A 21,779-nucleotide genomic window follows, 5' to 3' on the forward strand; every position below is an offset into this window, starting at 1 on the left:
TGATTGACAAATAAGTCAATGTCTTATGACCAGCATTCAGTGTGTTAATGCCGTCATTGACTAATAAGTCAATGCTTTACGACCAGCACTCGCCGTGCTAATTCTGTCCTTAACTAATAAGTCAATGCTTTAAGACCAACACTTACCGTGCTAGTGTCATCCTCGACTAATAAGTCAATGATAGGATATGGGACTAATAAGTCATCCCAGGGCCCTAAGCCCTATCCTCTGTAAAAGCGTATCTAGCGCTGACCAGCACCCAACGTGCTAAGGCTGTTCTTGACTAATAAGTCAATGCTAGGATATGAGACTAATAAGTCACCCCAGATCCCTTAGTCCTATCATTTGTATAAGTGTATAATACGCTGACCAGCACTCAACGTGCCAAGGTCGTTCTTGACTAATAAGTCAACGCTAGGATATAAGACTAATAAGTCACCCCGGGTCCCTTAGCCCTATCCTCTGTATAAGAATACTTGACGCTTCTGGTTCACCTAACCAAAATGACCAGCGTTCAGCGCTATTTCCGCCCTTGACTAATAAGTCAATGCCTTTCGACCAGCGCTCAGCGTTATTGCCGACCTTGACTGATAAGTCAATGCTTTATGACCAGCGCTCAATGCTATTGTCGTCCTTGACTAATAAGTCAAGCCTTTCTCAATAAGATAATGCAAACAAGAATATATCATATGTCAAATATCCAGATATAAAACATTCAACATGCTTAATCAATAATCACAAGCATAATCATAATCATGCACATTTACAGAGACTCAAGCTTTGATCAATTCCATATTCAACATTTAGGCCATGCCATAATCACATGTATCACACACTGGGTGCAGTTTTCTTACCTTTAGTCCAAGCACGGGTTACCAATAAACAAACCTCGAGCACGATCCTGATATCTGAGCCCCTAGCGATAACCTAGCCACAACCATAATATAGAATCTCGTCAAAAATGAGTAAATAAAGGCTTCCAGACCGAGTTCTAGCCTCTTGGACGTCAAATCCTACCAAACTGAGTAGTAGGATCGATCCCGAGCCCTTAGGTTTAAGTTCCCACCACTAAAAACACAACCTGGCGCGTCGTGACCTAGCCCTGGGGGTCACGACGCGCCTCCCAAACAGACATCCCTCTGCCTGGGCTTTAGGGCGTGGACCGCGACTTTCCCCTTAGAGTCGCGGTGCGCCCCTCATGTAGCACCCCTCCTGGTCCTGGGTTCACACAGGTCGCGACGCCCAAGAACAAGGCCGCGACCCAACCTCGAACCCAGCCATTTTCTCCGTTTTTCCCATCTCAAAATCCCGCAAAAACCTACCCAAACATATCCAAATCCCAAAAACAAAGTTCCCAATCATCTCAATGGCCTAAAACCATCAAAACCCAAGTCCCAAACCATTCAAAAACTCCTCAAAACATATAATCCAATCAAAGTTTAATAACTCGAAAACTCAAAACTTAAAGCTTGTATTACCTCAGATTGAGTTGTTTCCCAGCTAAATCTTCTGGTCAACAAGCTTTTAATCTTTCCTAGAATCATTATGACTCTAACCTTGCTTGAATCCGAGTCCTTAAACTCGAGTTTCCTTCGAAAATGCTAACAGGCGTCAAATGAACGAATGGGAGAGAGAGAGAGAATGTACTGAACATTCTTTTTTATTTCTGACAGGTTACTTCGAGAAGTAACCTCAAGAAAATCCCAATGCTCGGGGTCCCAAAAACGCCCCCGGGGTAAAATAGTAGTCAAAATTCCCAGAATTCCTTCCTGATCTCACTAACTCCCACTATACCATCAAATAATCAGTTCCATTACCCAATATCTCGGTAATGTACTAAATACCCAATATACCCCTTGACTCACACTGAGTCAAATATGGGTCCCGTTGTGACTTTCCCACTAGCTTGCTCCCTAGGATCGTCTTGTGCCGAGTAACCCAAATATATCCACATAATAACGTGGTCCCACCATATATCACATATATGCCAAATATACCCATAACGGGCCAAATTATGAAAGTTGCTTTTTTAATCAGAAATGGGCCCACATGCATATTTAAGTCACCTGAACATGCATATCAAGTCATATAATAATATAACTCACATAATCATATAATGATACACACATATATATATCACATAATCACATAATTTCCATAATTTTCCATCCTGACCCTCTAATCAAGGCCCTAAGCCTTATTAGATAATTTGGGACGTTACAATTCATTTTGTTCCAATTACATTCACACGACCATGTCTTGGCACAAGGGTCCACACCTAATTTCTTGAGAATTTCTCAAGCTCTTCTTGCATTGCCTTGATTCATGATTGATCTGTCAAGGCTTCTTTGATATTTTTTGGTTCAAGAGAAGAAGTAAAACAAGCAAATTGAAAAAGATTTACATACCTTCTTCTTGTGACCATGATATCATCCAAGTTACCCAGAATAAAATATGATGGATGATTCTTCTTTACCCTAGCCGAGGGTTCTTTTCAAATGGAGTATGAGACAATAACCGAGTCTTCTGTCTCATTATTAGCTGAGACAGTTTCATCAGTTACTTGAATTGTTTTATCAGACTCAGCTTCTGTTTCCTATGCCTTGTGTGTTGAACCATTAGGTTTGCCACTTGAGTCATTAGATACATTTTCAATGAATCTATCAATTTCAGGCTCTGCTGAGAAATCTGCAAAATATTTTTCATCATCCACAACAACATTAGCAAATTCCATGACAGTTTGAGTTCTCATGTTATAAACACGATAGGCTCTACTGTTCAAGGAATAACCAAGAAAAACACCAACATTGATTTTAGCATCAAAGTTACCAATATTTTCACGTTCACACAAAATGAAGCACATACTACCAAAAACATGAAATTAACTTACACTCAGTCTTTTTCCTTTCCAAATTTCATAAGGTGTTTTTGATGTTCCGAGTAGACGGAATACTCTGTTTATGATATAACAAGAGGTGATAATAGCTTCTGCCCAAAGTATTTTTGACAATTTTTTGCTATTTAACATTACTCTTGCCATCTCTTGTAAAGTATAGTTTTTCCTTTCGACAACTCCATTTTGTTCAGGAGTTTTGGGAGCTGAAAATTCATGAGAAATACCACAAGATTTATAGAATTCATCACAAACATTATTTTCAAACTCTTTTCCATGATCATTTCGAATTCTGACAATTTTTCCAATGTTACAATCTTTTTCAACCTTAGTTTAATACATAAGGTTTTAAAAGCTTCACAAGTATCAGATTTTTCTCTCAAGAAATTAACCCAAGTAAATCGTGAGAAATCGTCCACACAGACAAAAATGTATCTTTTACCATTTAAACTTTCCACCTGAATTGGACCCATAGGATCCATATAAAGTCATTCAAGAACTTTGGTTGTGTTTATATCAGAAATACCTTTGTGAGAGATTTTCAACTGTTTGCCTAATGGACATGGTTCACATTTACCTGAGGATTCTTTTCCCAATTTGGGCATTCCACGAACAAAACCTGTATTTGACAACTTTTTCAGATGTTTAAAGTTGATGTGACCAAGTTTTTTATGCCATAGATATGTGGAATTCATCGTAACTGAGTGACATGTTAAAGGTTGGGAAAGAGTATAACAATTGTCAATTGATCTAATTCCTTTTAGTACATAATTTCCATTTTGATCAATTACACAAAAATCATCACATGAGAAGTTAACAGTAAATCCCTGATCACAAATTTGACTGATGCGAAGCAAATTAGCTTTCAGTCCATCAACAAGAAACACATTTTTCAATTTTGGTAACCCTTCAAGATTTAGGGTACCTTTTCTAATAACTTTACTTGCCATTCCATCACCGAAAGTAACAGTACCATCATTAGTAGTTTTAAAGTTTATAAGACAATCTTTATTACATGTCATGTGCCTAGAACACCCATTGTCAAAGTACCATGAGTTGAAGGTATGTGTTCTATGACACGTAAGAGCACACAAACACTTATTTTCAACCTTTTGAACCCATATTTTCTTAGGAGCAAATTTCTTTTGCACTTTGATAGGTTTGTTATGATGAAAATAATTTGTCTTTCGAAGATTCATTAATGCAAAATATTTTGGTCTAATGTGACCTATAATTTCACAAAAATGACAAACATGAATAAATCCTTTATTCCAAGGTTCAAGATTCTTACCTGATTTCCCAGAAAGTTTAGAATGTGATGCAGCAGGATCAAAATCCTAGGTTGTAGGATCATTTAAGGTACTTGCTACAAACACTTTTGTTCCTTTGCTTGTCCACCTCTTTGATCCTAGCCCTGCATGATTTCGTTGACCTGCCTTTTGAACTTTTTCAAAGATCGTGGATCCAAGATTGAGCATTTTTACATTTTTCTTGTTGAGATCAAGTTCTTTTCTCAATCTGTTAATCTCACTATTTTTGACAGAAATTCTTGACTCAAAATCTTTAGCATTAGATTCAAGTTCATCGTTTCTAACAGTAAGAGATTTTATGAATTTTGCATTGGATAGATTAACATTACATACTTTAGGCCACTCACCATACATCTTTTTGTAAGATTCTTCAAGAGAATCTTCATTAATGTCTGATTCTTCAGAATCAGAATTGATATCATCATTAATATCCACAACAACATCTGAACCTATGTTTGTCTCAATAGAATTGTTTAGACATACAATTTTATCTTTTTCCTGCAAAAAATGTGGTAAGCTTGAAACAATAGAAGTTGACGCCATACTATCACCTTTCTCATTATCACTGTCAGATTCACTGTCACTCCAAGTGGTATTAAGACTCTTTTTATTTTTCTTTAAAGTATTTGTACATTCAACTTGGATGTGTCCATAGGCTTCACATTCCCTGCATTGGATCCCCTTTTTATTGGAGAGAGACAATTTAGAGAAAGAATTACCTTTTGAAAAGTTCTTTTTGTTACCCAACTTTTTCATATAATTTTTAAATTTTATTTGTAAGGAGGGCCAAGTCACTTTCTTGTTCTTCCACTGTGAAAGACTACTCAGAACTTTTCAAGGCTATGGATTTTTCTTTTTCTTTCTCCTTTCCATTGACTAATTTCTATTTTTCCCTGATCTATTTATTGAGCTCGAAGGTTCTTAAAGAGCACATTAGCTCTTCCACTTTCATTGTATTCAAATCTTTGGCCTCTTCCATAATAGTCAGTTTTGTGCTAAACCTGTCACGTAAGACATGGAAGATTTTTTGTATCAAAATAAATTCTTCTAATTTTTCACCCAAGGAAAAAAATTCATCAGCAATATAAGACAACTTTTCATAGAATTCAGTCAAGGTTTCAGCCTCAGACATCCTGAGATTTCAAAATTTTGTTTGTAACATTATAACTCTGGATCGCTTGACATTTGCTGTTCTTTCAAATTGTGTTTGAAGGATTTGCCAAACATCTTTGGAAAATTCATAGGAGGATATAAGTTTGATATACTCTTCTCCAACACCATTGAACAAGGCGTGTAAAGACTTGTTATTGTAGCTAGACAACAAATCATCTGTAGTAGTCCAGGTTAGTTCAGATTTTAATTTTGATTCACCTGTTTTTTCATCGATCTCAGTCGGGGCAGTCCATCCAGTTAAGATGGCTCTCCATGCCTTTTCATCTTGTGATTTTATGAAGACTCTTGTTTAACGCCCAAACGTGACTTCCACTTAGCGGTGGTTGTAGTATAGATCGGACGGTCGATTCCACAAGGAGGCAAAGAAATAAAGTTAATCAATAAATAAAGGTTAGAGATAAATAATATGAGGCAAATAGAACAAGTGATATTTTTGTTGTTTTTGAAATTTAAAGATTAGAAATGAAGATAGAATAAAGTGTGATGTAACAGTAGGTAACAAATAGGAAGGATCAAGAGTCACCAATATGCATACTTATTTATTTGGATCTTTGATTCACAAAAATTACACAAATTGATAGTTCACATCCCAACTATTCATTTGGAAGATTTAACATTGAAGCACATGTTATACCCAGATTTCGAGCCTTGAAAAGTGTGACCTCGAAAGCTGGATTCATAGTGAATGAACTCGTAAAGTTTGGAGTATGTCCTATGACTAAACATCGAGCCTGCAAAGCTGAGACGACTTCGAAGATGGTGGCCTCGAAATCCACACGAGCTCGAAGGGTAGTCCCCGAGGTGCATCTGTCCTCAGGGATGACCTCGGATCATGGGTTCCGAGCCTGACGCGCGTACGATCTCGAAGCCATGTGGCCTCGGGAGATGTTATTAGCTCGAAATTTGATGTGAGACCTGGGAGAATAAGGCCTTGATAATATAGGATAATAACCTTGAGTATCTTAAAGTGTTATCTATAAGAGACGCGGTCTACATTTATTATTGTAAATCCCCTAAAATCATGGGATATTATTTGATCAGTTATACGTCCCCTGGTCTTCAGGGGACGTTTCCTTTTATATCGGATTATAGGCATTTAAGGCCATTTGATTTATTCGCACAAAAAGAGTAACTACCCAAAATATGTGGGATAGTATTCTGCAATCTTCTCTATAAATAGAGAGGTCATGTAGCATTGGAAAGGACCAGAATTTTTGTGATCTTGAGAGAAAACTCTGAAGAATTCATGTTTGAAGAATTTTCAGAAATCATCTTGAGTTTAATAAAAAAGACTCGTGGACTAGGCAGATTTAACTGCTGAACCACGTAAAAATCGTGTTTTGTATTATCGTATTTATATTGGCCATCACTGTTTATTGTTTACGTGCTCTTCTTTCACTGTTGACGAAAAACGGCGTCAACAGTTTGGTGCTTTCATTGAGAGCCTTAAGCATTCAGTCCCTGAGTAAGTCATGGCCACTAATAATCAGAATGCTACTGAAGAAAATTACCCAAGATGTCCTGGGAAACAACCAATGGAAAACCCAGATGTCGAAGAAAGAAGTGGATCTTCCGATTCCCGGGGACCACCTGCTCCACCAAGGGATGAGGATATGTACTACAATCCTGAGCGGTATGTTCCCATTGTGGAACTTGAGAACCGACAACTAAAGCAGTAGTTGGCAGAGGCCAACAAACGGAATGAGGAGTTGGCAAGGATAGCCGCAGAGGCGCAGGTGGCTCAGCCCTTGCCTCCGCATGAAAAACAAGTCCCTCCTCCAAGGGACGTACACGTTCCTCCCCGTAGACCCCGTGGACGCCCACGGAAAGATGCTGCCACAAGAAGGCCGGCTCAACCTCCGGCACCAGCAGAGCCATCTGCTCCCCCTAGGCCTCAGAGAAATACTCGGGCTAGGGCCCCGGCAAATCCACCTGTGGAAGTACCTGCGGGAACTGAGAACAACCGAACCCCTGCAGAGGCTCGGACTCAGATACCTGGGAGCGCACTAAATGCGACCGACCCATCTTGGGCAAATTCTGGACCGTCTAGGCCGCGACATGGATGGCAACCACCGTCACCCATACAGTTCCCTCCATCACCTATAAGATATCCTTCGCCCCCTCGCAGAAATGCTCAACCAGTTCGAGATCAGGGTGAAAGGCGTGCGGGAGGAAGATAAGGAAACGGGGAAGCTTTCCAGGAGCGGAGAGGCGCCCCATCTGAAAAGAGTCAAACATCTCGGTCTCGCACGGTGGAGACGAGGCGGCATGGAAAGAATCCATCTCGACATAACCATGCGACAAGTTTTACCAATGACGACTCTGGAGATACCAGGTCGGTCAGCAAGCATGACCGAGGTCGTAAGAAAACTGGAAGTCGCCGAGATTGCCCCGACCTGCGAGAACACCTAAATCAAAGTCGGGGTAATGTTGACCCAATAAATCCAGACCTGAGGGATCGCTTGAATAGGCGAAGAGATCCCTCGCGGAGGTACGAGCCCGGAATTATGATCGATGATAACCGATTCCAGACAGTACCTCTTGCGGACCCAGTCCAAGAGAGAATCGATCAGCTTGAAAAGGCTTTTAGGCTTTTGAAAAACGAGCGAGAGAATGATCGATATGAAGATTCTGACGAGGAGCTCGAGCCGTTTTCTCCCCATATTTCCAATACTCCATTCCCTCAAGGGTTTCGGATCCCTCATGTCCCAACGTTCGAAGGAAAGACCGACCCGTATAGTCATCTGAGCACGTTCAACACCATAATGAGAGCCAGTAACGTGGGTTACGAGCTCAGATGCATGTTGTTCCCAGCATCATTGACAGGACCAGCCAAAAGCTGGTTCGAAAAATATAAGAGACACTCAATAACTTCTTGGGAGCAGTTGTCTAAAGACTTTAAGAAGCAGTTCAGAGCAATGATGGGGGTCAGACCAGAGGCATCAACCTTAACTAACGTTCGACAACAACAGGGTGAAACGCTAAAAAGTTACCTAACAAGGAGTAATCTGGAGGTTGCCCAAGCTCGGAACGTAGATGACAGTGAACACCTAATGGCTGTCCAGGCCGGCGTAATGCCAGGGAGTGCTCTCTGGGAAGACATGCAAAGAAAACCAATAAGGTCCATAACCAAGTTCAGCAGACGAGCACAGAGGTTTGTCAATGTAGAGGAAGCGAGGTCGACACTTAATGTGACTTCCCAGCCCAAAACTACAACGGTAAACGTCAACTCTGCCTCAACCTCGGCGGACCCAGCAGCTGCAAAGCCTGTCGCGGAAAACCCCTCCAAGAGGAAAAAGAATGAAGGGAGTAACCCCGAGGCCGAAGGAGGAAAGAAAAAGAAAGGGGGGAGATATTTCTCCGTGTATAGAGTATACACCGAGCTCAATGAGTCTCGGGAGAACATATACCTGGCTAATGAAAACCAGGTCCCCTTTAGGCGTCCGGACCTGATGAGAAATCAAAATTCCAAGAGGGATTCAAGCAAGTATTGCCAATTTCACAGGGACACCGGGCATACAACTGATGAATGTCGACAACTGAAGGACGAGATCGAAGGATTGATCTCGAGAGGTTACTTCCGGCAATATGTCAAAAATCAGAGTACTAGTCAGGCGGCCGCGAGCCAGAGAGTAGCCGCGCCTCCGACGACACAAAACAATAATTCCCGAGCTCAGGAAGAAGATAGGCCCCCGCCGATAGATGGAGAGGATGTAATAACCATCTCGGGAGGGCCTCATCCCGCAGGAGTAGGCAGGAATGCCCAAAAGAGATACGTTAACGAGCTGAAAACTGGGGATGGGTCTCCTTATGAACCCGAAAGTAGGGCCCAAAAAAGCCAGAGGATTGAAACACAACCAATAACCTTCACTGAGGAAGACGCGTCCCATGTCCAGTTTCCTCACCATGATCCATTGGTCATCACTCTTCAGCTGGACAATAAAAGGGTCCACCGAGTTCTCATAGACAATGGGAGCTCAGTCAACATTCTCTATAAAGTAACCCTCAAGAAGATGGGACTCTCCCTTCGTGACCTGAAAGCGTATGCAACTACTTTATACGGCTTTTCAGGAGAAGGGACCGCCTGCATGGGATCCATCGAGCTCCCCGTGACCTTGGGAGACTACCCAGTCTCGGCAACCAAGATGATGGAGTTCGTGGTAGTAGACTTACCATCAGCCTACAATGTGCTTCTCGGGAGACCCGCCCTGATCGAGCTGGGGGCAGTTTCATCAGTAAGGCATCTGGCCCTTAAGTTCCCGACCCCTAGCGGAGTCGGAACATTGAAGGGAGACCAATTAGCAGGGAGGGAATGCTACAGCATCTCCTTGAGAGGAAAGAAACAGACGAGCGCACAAGCACTCGCCATCATTCAAAACAAAGACGGAACGGTCTTAGAGATTGACGAAGAGATCGATCCAAGGATTGAGGAGAAAGTTGACCTCGAACCCTTAGAGGAGCTCGAAGAAATTCAGCTCGAGAAAGCCAATCCCTCGAAAAAGGTGAAGGTCGGAAAACACCTCCAAGATGAGACAAAATAGCAATTAATTTGCTTTTTGAAGAAAAACCTGGATGTCTTCGCGTGGTCGCACTCGGACATGGTGGGAATAAGTCCGAATATAGCAAGCCATGCACTGAATATAGACAAAAGCTTCCCCCTGAAGCAACAAAAGCGAAGACAGCTGGACGAAGATAGAAAGAAAGCACTAAAGGAGGAGGTTGACAGGTTAAAGGCAAACCGATTCATTAGGGATGCCCTTTACCCTGACTGGGTAGCCAATCTGGTGTTGGTCCCAAAGCCCAATGGGACACGGCGAACCTGTATTGACTACTCAGATCTCAACAAAGCTTGCCCGAAAGACAGTTTTCCGTTGCCAAGGATTGACCAGCTCGTGGATGCCACGGCGGGGCATGGCTTGATGTCCTTCATGGATGCCTATTCTGGATATAACCAGATTCCCATGCATGCCCCCGACCAAGAACATACGAGCTTCATCACGGATAAGGGGCTATACTGCTATAATGTCATGCCATTCGGGCTCAAGAATGTTGGGGCCACATACCAGCAGCTCGTGAACATGATGTTTTTAGAACAAATAGGAAACAACATGGAAGTTTATGTCAATGACATGTTTTTCAAGCCTTAACTCAACAAGAACCATGTTGATGACCTCGAAGAGTGCTTCGGCGTACTCCGGAAATACAACATGAAGCTAAATCCTCAGAAGTGCACTTTTGGGGTGTCTTCAGGAAAATTCCTGGGCTTTATTGTGAACTCTCGTGGAATCGAGGCTAACCCCGACAAGATCAAGGCCCTGATTGACATGCCCTCACCTCGAAGGCACAAAGATGTCCAAAGTTTGACTGGCAGGATGGCAGCCCTAAGCAGATTCATCTCGAAATCTACGGACCGTGGTCTTCCATTTTTCAACCTATTGAGAGGAGGTAAGAAATTTGAATGGACGGAGGAGTGTGAGCTGGCCTTTCAGGAACTCAAAAAGCACCTTGCGGAACCACCCATCCTATCAAAACCTGAAATGGGAGAAATATTGTGCCTATACCTTTCAACCACCGAACACGCAATAAGCGCAGTGCTCGTTCGAGAAGAAGAGAAGGTACAAAGACCCGTTTACTACATCAGTAAAAGATTACTGGGGGCAGAGTCAAGATACCCATTGATGGAGAAGCTCGCGCTCAATTTAATTCATTCATCTCGTAAACTCCGCCCCTACTTTCAGGTGCATCCCATCCATGTGCTGACTGATCAACCACTTAGGCAAGTCTTGTCTAAACCAGAAGCTTCAGGTCGACTTCTTAAATGGGCTGTTGAGCTCAGACAGTTCAAAATCACCTACCACCTGAGAACGACCATTAAGGCACAGGCGTTGGCGGACTTTATAGTGGAATGTACTAGCATAGCCGACGACGAGATAATAACCCCGGCCCACGAGCTGTGGAAACTTTACGTCGACGGCTCATCAAATGAAAATGGAGCGGGGGCAGGGGTCATTTTGGTTACCCCCGCAGGGAGCAGATTTCATTCTGCCTTAAGATTTGGCTTCAAAGCGTCGAATAATGAGGCTGAATACGAGGCTTTACTCGCGGGACTTCGTATAGCAAAGGAGCTCAAAGCTAGAGTTGTACATTGCTACAGTGATTCCCAGCTCGTGGTAAATCAAATCTTGGGAGAATACCAGGCTCGCGGCACGAGAATGGCAGCTTATTTGGAGAAGGCAAAATCCGCATTGGAGTGTTTCAAATTTTATACAATCGAACAGGTTCCCCACGAGCAGAACTCAAATGCAGATGCCTTAGCTCGGCTCGCCACATCCGCTGAAAATGAAGAACTAAACGTTGTGCCCATAGAACACCTATCGGCACCTAGAATTAATGATCCAGAGGAGGAAGATGTGTGTATGATCGAAACATAACCTACCTAGATGACCCCAATAGTTGAATATCTCGAGAACGGAATCCTTCCAAGAGACCGGAACCAGGCTTGAAAGTTGATGTATTAACTTCCCCGTTACACCATTTTGGACGGAAAGCTATACAGAAGGGGATATTCCATGCCGTTACTTCGGTGCGTAACCCCATCTGAAGCTAAGAAGATCATTGAAGAAATTCATGAAGGGTTCTGCGGAGATCACACCGGGGGGCATAGCCTGTCCAAGAGGATCATATGCCAAGGATATTTCTGGCCAACTATTAAAACAGATTCTTTCGAGTACGTGAAGAAATGCGACAAATGTCAGAGATTCGCCACGATTCCCCGAGCTCCACCATCCGAGTTGACCATGTTGACTTCCCCATGGCCTTTCGCGGTATGGGGCATCGACCTCATAGGCTCTCTCCCGACTGGCAAAGGCGGAGTAAAATATGTTGTAGTCGCCGTGGATTACTTCATGAAGTGGACGGAGGCTGAACCATTGGCAACTATAACTTCAAAAAAGATCCTTGATTTCGTAGTAAAAAGCATCGTGTGCCGATATGGGGTGTCGAGGAAGATCGTATCCGACAACGGAACCCAGTTCGATTGCGACTTGTTCACCAACTTTTGTGAAAAGAACGGCATAATAAAGAGTTTTTCATCAGTAGCTCATCCTCAAGCAAATGGCCAATTCGAGGTTGTGAACAAAACTCTCAAAAGTTCTCTGAAGAAAAAGTTGGAGGAGGCGAAGGGACGGTGGCCTGAAGAATTGCCCCAAGTCCTATGGGGATATAGTGTTGGAAAAAACTTATACAGGATCTTTATTTATTTTCATGTATATCTAATATTAAACAAATTAATACGAGATAGCCTAAAACATGTTTCTAAAATTGAATTCAAAGAGAAACAAAAATAGAATACTTACAGTATACGCAGCGGAATTAAGAGTCCTTCCTTCAGTTTCTCTAACTCTTGTATCCTCTCTGTCGCAGAGTATTATCAAGAAACTGAACCGATCTTCTATTTTCTTCACGATCTTCCAATGTATCCTTAGAACCACCTAGACTAGTGTGGGCAATTCTCAACACATGAGATAGATATAGAGAGAAGAAGAGAAAATACAAAGAGGCTTAGAAAAGGACTTGTGTTTAGAGAGAATATAAAACTATCAGAAAATCTGACTTATCAAAAAACCCCTTTTTTGACTTCTCTATAACAATCCTTTTATAGAATCAATTAGGCCATTTAATTTAATTAAAAAATCAATAAAATAGCAGCCATTTTGAAGCCCTAGGTCGAAATTATCATGGGCTATAGGCCCGTGAAATTTCCCATTTGATTATAAGCCCATTGGACTTAAAATCAAGGCCTGTATTATTTTCTATTGATTTAATTAATTAAATAATTATTTAAATCCTTTATCAAATTAATTATTTATAATTTGAACCTTGATTTAAATTTATTTATTAATTTAGATACCAATTTATCTTAATTAATAAATCTGCCATAATTTCTCTTTTCTTCTCAAAATTACACAACTCCGTGAAACTATCCAAAATTGACCTGGTCAACTTTGATAATTCTAATTGATGATTAAATCAATTAATTGAGACTATCTAGATGATTTTATCCAAGGTACAATGGGGACCATGGGCCTATGAAATCAAGCTCCAATAAGTTATCATAAATCTAACAAATAAATTTACTAACTTATTAATTCCTCGTGACTCCACTATAGACTTGGAATTGCACTCTTGAATTCATAGAACGCTCTATAACAAATATAGATACGCTATTAATTATCCATTGTTACAACCATAATTGTCACTCAATCCTCTATAAGCGGTCTACAATGAGATAGGACTAAAATACCATTTTACCCCTCATTGTATTTTATCCTTAAAACACTTAGTTCCTTGTAAATGATATTTCAGTAAACTAATTTAATTACTGAAATGAGATCTCTATCATTTAACACCTTGAACCAAACTAAAAGGAAACCATCGTTTCACTTCTTCATCAGAAGCTATAGATATTCATATCTATGATTAACACTCCCACTCAATTATACTACCGAGTTCCCAAGATGTAAGTATGGGCTAGTCCGTAGGGTAAGCTGGTAACGAACAAGTCAAAGAACTCAAATAATACAATCAGTTAGAATACTAACCACTCAGAATTGAGATTGAATTGACCTATGGTCAACTATATGATATGACTAGAATAGATAATAACGGTATGTTTACTTATCTTATCAACTGTCAATATCGGTCCTGTCCGATGTAACAAATACATCCGATCTTATCTACTTTGCTAATGTTCTGGAAAGAACATAACACTGTAATGTGTAAGTAGATCATATCGTAGATTGGCAAGTCAGTGTAAATCCGGTGCACTGACTAATCTTAGGACTAACTTATTTTTGAACATATAATCATATTTATATTCCACTGTGATTACGTCACTATAAATAAGATTAGCTATATGCTCGGGATTTAATAGAAGTTTATATTAAATAAATAATCATGAAAATAAAACATGTGAGCAAAGTGATTGACCAAGTCAAAAAATGATTTCTATTATTTTATTGATAATAAAATGAGATTACAAAGAATTTGGGTTTTAATTAGGGCATAAAACCCCAACATATAGGACCACAGCTCGAACATCAACAGGACATACCCCGTTCTCTCTAGCATACGGCCGCGAGGCAATGTTGCCCATCGAGGTCGAAATCCCAACGATCCGAACTCAGATTTACGATCAAAGTTCAAACCACACTCAGCTCGAGGAGACCTTAGACTTGATTGAAGAAAAGCGAGAAGAGGCTCAGTTAAGAAACGCTGCCTACCAGCAGCGAACTACCAGGTATTTCAACAAGAGGGTTCGAGATCAAAAGTTTGGAATGGGAGATCTGGTGTTGAGACGCGTATTTTTGGCAACATGAGATCCGGCAGCTGGAGTGCTCGGGCCAAATTGGGAAGGATCATACCAGATAGAGTCAGTCATTCGGCTCGGTGTGTACAAACTTGCGAGATTGGACGGGAGCCTGGTACCGCGAGCATGGAATGGTGAACACCTTAGACCTTACTATCAGTAGTGTAGGAAAAGTGTTGCCTGTAACCATGATCTTCTATATGTATTAGTTTATCTGCTTTTGAATTCCATCAAATAAAGATCTATTTCGCTCAATATATTATCTCTTTTTATTTTTGCAATCTCTCTTAATTTAATAACCTATGGTCACACTCATAGGATATTAAGGGGGCATCATTGGTATATATACCATCAGCTTAAAAAATAAAATAACATATATGAAAAACTTACAAGTATTTGGAAATAACCAGATACGCGAGCTTAGATAGTTTGGACATAACCGAATTATCAAAAACTTACAAGTATTTGGATATAACCAGATACGTGAGCTTAGATAGTTTGGACATAACCGAATTATAAAAAACTTACAAGTATTTGGATATAACCAGATACGCGAGCTTAGATAGTTTGGACATAACCAAATTATCAAAAACTTACAAGTATTTGGATGTAACCAGATACGCGAGCTTAGATAGTTTGGACAACCAAACTATCAAAAGATAATAACGTTTGGATTTAACCAGATGTGCAAACTTAATAAGTTTGGAACTAACCAGCCAAAAAACTAATTGACGATAAGTAGGAACCTAAACCTACTTCGAGATAAGTCGAGATCGAGGCTGGAATATCTTAAAGGAAAATAGTTTCAAACTCATAACCTTGGAGTAAAAACCGAGGACGAGAAAAAGTAACTAAGCAAAAAAGATATAACTAAACCAGTCACATTACATACCATATGAGAACTTTCGGGTTCATGGTTAAAGTAATATCCGACCTTGATAAATAACGAGATCGAAAGCGGATAATTCGAGCAAACGATGCATGAATGCATCGAGTCTCGAGCCTAAATCCACACTATGTTTGTATGAATAAATAAACATAAATGATTCATCAATATAAAATGTGCAAAACATTTCGAGCTGAGAAATGTAAAGCATATATAGGTCAATATAAAAAGAAATTGTATCAGCCTTGTGGGCATAAATTAAAGTAGTTACAAAAATGAGAGGACATAGCCCCAAGATAAGATTTCCCCAAAGCCAGATTCAAGAAGGAGGAGTCTCCTTGGCCTTCTCAGCGTCAGCAGCACCGGACCCCTCAGGACGAATAGCATGACTATCCTTCTGGGTTCCCTCCGAAACGGCCTCCCGAGTAGCCTCTTCCGCCTCAAGCCGAGCATTCCATTTGTCAAGAAGCTTCGCCTCGAAAGGACCTAAGAAGCTGGTATCCAGGTCTTCGTTGTTGGCCCACATTCTGTACATGGCCGAATCAACCGCCTGGTCCTTCTTTTCTTTGTACTCAGCAAGGAGACGAGCTTTTTCACCCTCCATAATATCAAAGGTGGCGGCCTTATCTTCTTCGAGCATTTTGTTGGTCTCCTGGAGCCAAGCGTTCTCCTTCTCAAGCTCCTCGAGCCTAGCTTTCAGCTTCCCAAGCTTGGATACCTTGACCTCGAGCTCCTTAGCTCCTGCCTCAAGCTTTGCATTTGCTGCCTTCAGGTCATCACTTGCTTTGAGGTGGAGATCCTTCGCCTCCTGAGCATAAGACTTGCTCGAATGGATCTCATTGTTCAACTTATAGTTGAGCTGGGCAGTAAAGGCAAGAGACTGACAAAAGAGGAAACAGTCATTAGCGCCAGAACTGTGTGATTATAACTTAGAAGTAGAAGAAAACTTACCACGGCAGCGAGCTCGATGCTCTTCTCATAGAGGGCAGTGCAGTCTCGGGCATTGTTCAAGTATTGCCACTGAGGAGCTTCGAGACTGCTAAAGCTCTGGCCGATTCGGGACATAACATCCGATCCCAGCGTAGACCCATGGGACCCAGCTGCATTGTCAATTACGTACTCCTCCATGTGGGTAGAAACTGACAGCTTCTGAGTTCGAGAAGCAGAAGGCTTTCTAGGAAGTGGACCGATTGTTGGCCGAACCACTACAGGAAGTTGGGGCCCGGTCATGATAGAGGCATCAACCTGCGAAGTCGATGCCATAGTTGCGGCACCGACCTGCGAAGACGGCGCCGTGATGGAACTGGTAACAGGAGGAGGTGTCTTCTCGGTCCTCTTGGGAACTTTGGTGGGCTGATCCACCTTTCACGACCCCGCCCTGGGACGCTTGCTCCTTTTGGCGCCACCACTCTCGATGATATTGTCGAGGTCGGAGTCCATGGCACCTACACAGTTCCAATCGAAGTTAGACATGATGATAATAAGCTTGGAAAATAAAAAAGAAAAAACCAAGTAAAGGAAGACCTAACTAGAACTCTCCCCCGAACTAGAGCTCGGGGACCATGAAATTCCCCCATCTTCAAAAGAGGCGGGGGGAGTACCTTCCCTATAGGTGGACGTCAACCTCGAAAGGTCCCTATAGTCGTTTGTCCCATATTGGACGGCTATCCCGTCCCACACTTCATTCAGACTATACATGGAGTCATACTTCCCGAGCCAACTATCAAACCTATGAACTCAGTCATCTACCCAAGTCCAAATATAGAAGTAGTCCCTATCGTCTGGGCACAAGACTAACCTATCGGGTTTGTATTTTAATAAGGTGGGGGACCACATTCTCGAGCTAAGGATGACTTTACCTTCTTCATCCGAGTCTGAGCTCGAGGCTTCATCATTAGCCTCATTCCTCGATGGCGGACTCCTTCTGCGAACTGGAGGTAGGGGCCTCACCTCTCTCCTCGGAGGGAGGATGCCTGTGGGCAAAGGCACCTGCTCCCAATGTTCATACTTTTTATTAGACCAGTCAAAGGTGGACTGGCCCTCTCCCAAAAGTCCGCAATCTCGGAGCTTATCCTCATGCAAAAGGTACAAGAGAGACCTCCTGCCATGAGGGAGTTGGAGCAGGGTCTCTCTATGCCCCTTCATTGCCTCGTCGGGAGTAGGACGCTGAAAATTGGCTGGAAAGCAAGACACATTTCAACTAAGTACGGATTTTACAGCCAAAATCCCGAGCACAGAGATTTAAAAGGTTGGAATACTTACGAATCCGCCTGAATGAGTAGCATCGAGACGGAGACAAGCCATCTGTCCAGAAGAAGGCTTTCTTGAAATCAGGTGGGTGATTGGGAAGATCCTCGAACACTTTTTTTTCTTTGGGATAGCTCGAAAGGTAGTAAAAGCCATCTCCTCCCCGAGCTCGGGAGGGATTGCTTTTCAGACAAAAGAGATATAAAATCTCCTGCGGCGAAGGTCCCTTCCACTTCAGCTCGTGGTATAGCGATCTCAGGGCAGACAGAACCCTGTAAGAATTGGTGTTGAGCTGAAACGGAGCCAACCCAACAAAATCCGTGAAGTCCTTGAAAAAAGACTTCAAAGGCAATAGCGCCCCTGCCTTCATGTGTTCCTAACTCCATGTCGCGTACCTCAGCCTGTTGTCACGGTCCCCGGGGGCGTAGCAGCTCCGTTCGTGGGCGGCCAGAGCTCGACACCTCAAGGAACTTGACAACCTGAGGCCATGGAGGGCCAGAATGTCGTTTATCTGACTTGTCGAGGTAACCGAGCTCCAATAGTGCTCGGCCTCGAAGATTTCTCTCCTCGGTTGAGAGGTAGAAGGCTCCCCCATAAGTGAAAATTGGAGCTCTCCCGGGCTGTACGCAACGGTCACTGTCAGTTTAGGGTCAAGTGGGATCGGCCTGGGCCCTGAATTAGATTCTGGGTAAATAGCCTCTCGAAGGGTCCTCCTTTTCTTCTCTATGACCTCGTCAATTTGGTGGCGGTAATGAGCTCGAATATCCTCCTGTTCGCGTGTGAGATCGTACTCGCGAATTCGACGTTGATTCCGAGCAAGCAGTGATTCTGGGCTCGGGGTTTAGGGCGAATAAGGGATTGCCAGTAACGACCCCCACCGTCTTTCCAAATTCTGTGACATCTAGCGAGAAAGAAAAAATGGTGAGGGCCATGCATGCAAGAATTACGAGCTTGACAGGACAAGCTCGGAGTCTAGGAACAAAACGAGCTTGATACTAAGACCCTTATTAAAGAGTCAGAACGTGTGTTCCACGAGAAAAGGAGGAGAGTGAACAATTTTTTTTTTGAAAATCCCGAAAATCAGGGGAAAAAGAGTGGCGGATAACCATACGAGGTAATATTGGGTATCATGCATTTGTCAAGGCCAAGGTTTTATACCCGATATCTTGGTGTACAAGAAATGTCTTTTAAAATTTTAAAGCCCAGAAAAAAGAGATCTTGCTCAAACATCAAAACTGAGTATGAACCAGTGATGTAAACCCAGTAGGGAAACTTAAAATATGGAAGCCTATCGGACAAAAATTCCCTAACGTATTGTATTAAGAAAATAAACTAGTACATTCACGGAAATAACAAGAACAGTATGAACAAAAATTAGGATAAGGGAAAACAAAGGTTGGACACTTACACAATAATGGCGATTGCAGAAAAATCGTTGACTAAAGGAGAGGCTGCAGATATGAGCTCACGGTCTCGAACAAACTGGCGGTCCTCTGTTTCTTCGGTTGAGAAAACATGCACAAAAATTCTCAGGGATGGTCTCTGGTTTTGCTCTTTTCTTGCTTCTGATGAACGAAAATAAAAAAGAAGATGATGAGAGGGGTTATATGTAGATGGAAAAAGGGGATTAATCTGGGGTGTTGAATAAAACCCTTGCAAGATCCAACGCTCGGGGACCAATGACATGATAGTACCGAAAAGGTAGCAGACGAATGATCGTGGGAAGATTTCCAAGGTACTCGAGTACCATGAATGGGCAATGCCCAACTGACGCGTGTCCATTCTTAAGTTTGTGACAGTAAGGTTCCCGAAGAAAGTAGTTCAAAAGTTTCCTTCTCTTAGGATTCGAACAAATACTTTTGAGGGGGCAAAATGTTATACCCAGATTTCGAGCCTTGAAAAGTGTGACCTCGAAAGCTGGATTCATAGTGAATGAACTCGTAAAGTTTGGAGTATGTCCTATGACTAAACATCGAGCCTGCAAAGCTGAGACGACTTCGAAGATGGTGGCCTCGAAATCCACACGAGCTCGAAGGGTAGTCCCTGAGGTGCATCTGTCCTCAAGGATGACCTCGGATCATGGGTTCCGATCCTGACGCGCGTACGATCTCGAAGCCATGTGGCCTCGGGAGATGTTATTAGCTCGAAAGTTGATGTGAGATCTGGGAGAATAAGGCCTTGATAATATAGGATAATAACCTTGAGTATCTTAAAGTGTTATCTATAAGAGACGCGGTCTACATTTATTATTGTAAATCCCCTAAAATCACGGGATATTATTTGATCAGTTATACGTCCCCTGGTCTTCAGGGGACGTTTCCTTTTATATCGGATTATAGGCATTTAAGGTCATTTGATTTATTCGCACAAAAAGAGTAACTACCCAAAATATGCGGGATAGTATTCTGCAATCTTCTCTATAAATAGAGAGGTCATGTAGCATTGGAAAGGACCGGAATTTTTGTGATCTTGAGAGAAAACTCTGAAGAATTCATGTTTGAAGAATTTTCAGAAATCATCTTGAGTTTAATAAAAAAGACTCGTGGACTAGGCAGATTTAACTGCTGAACCACGTAAAAATCGTGTTTTGTATTATCGTATTTATATTGGCCATCACTGTTTATTGTTTACGTGCTCTTCTTTCACTGTTGACGAAAAACGGCGTCAACAGCACAGATATATTTTACAAAAATGTATTCAAGTGATTATTATTCTTTACCATGGAAAGATGAGATAAATCTTATGAGAAATCTAAAAATGACATTATACCATTGGCAATAATGCAATAAAAGATTGGACATAAAACCTAATACAAATATTACTTTTACTATTTATAAAATACATAGAAAGAGCATGACTAATTCTATATAGATTTTAGCAAAAGTACATATATATGAGTGAGATGGAGAAAATGATAAAGATATTATCTATATTATTTTCACTAATTTGATAATACATAGAAAGTGCATGAAAAAATCTATATACTGTTAGTAAACATAAATATAGATAATAAGATGAAGAAGTAGAGATGAAAGAAAATAAATCACTAAAATATATAAACTTTAAGCACATGGTGAATCAAAAATACCAAACAAAGTCATAGTGCATATAGGATCATTCTAACCTTCCTAAGAAGGTTAGCCTATTATGCTAGACATTCTCATGAAATTCTAGAGAGAAAATATGAGAAATGAGACTAAAATTTGGTAGAGTTTTGCTACTTAAAAATTACATAGAAAATGTGAAGAAAAATTCCATATTTATAGAGGGAGAAAAAGACTAAAAAGAAATTAAACAACAAAATGAGATTTACAAAATAAATCTGAATTATTAATAATAAAATATGATTTTGAAAAATCAAATCTTATTATAAATATTAACCTAGTTATTTTGGTGTATGGTCAAAATACCATTTTTCAAAAGCACCAAAAAAGATGAGCTTTAAAGCTCAAAATGGTAATTTTGCAAGGCCCAATACCCACAAAATATGGGTTGAAAGTGGTTGGTGGCAGGTGTGGGTTTTGACCCACTCCCAGCCAATGGGGAGGTGCCACATGGCAGTGGCTGGGAGAGGAGAAGACAGATGGGCTGGAGGTCCTTCGGATTGGGCTGTTGGGGAGTTGGGCCTTCGTTGGGAGCTTGCTAAAGGGAGTTGTGTTGGGCCTTTGGGAGCTTGTTGAAGGGAGTTGTGTTGGGCCTTCGTTGGGAGCTTGCTGAAGGGAACTAAAGCAACGTAGGAGGCAAGGCTTCAGGTGGACGTGTGGCGCGCGAGCAAGGCGCCACATGGCGCTGGAGGTGGAGAAAGGAACCAGGCGAGCCTGGGCTGATTTGGGCTTCAATTTTGCAAAAATGCCAATTTTTCCTCCTTTCTTCAACTTTATTTATTTATTTCTTCTTTCTTTT

Source organism: Humulus lupulus, chromosome 2 (assembly GCF_963169125.1).
Source record: "Humulus lupulus chromosome 2, drHumLupu1.1, whole genome shotgun sequence".
Taxonomy (NCBI): domain Eukaryota; kingdom Viridiplantae; phylum Streptophyta; class Magnoliopsida; order Rosales; family Cannabaceae; genus Humulus; species Humulus lupulus.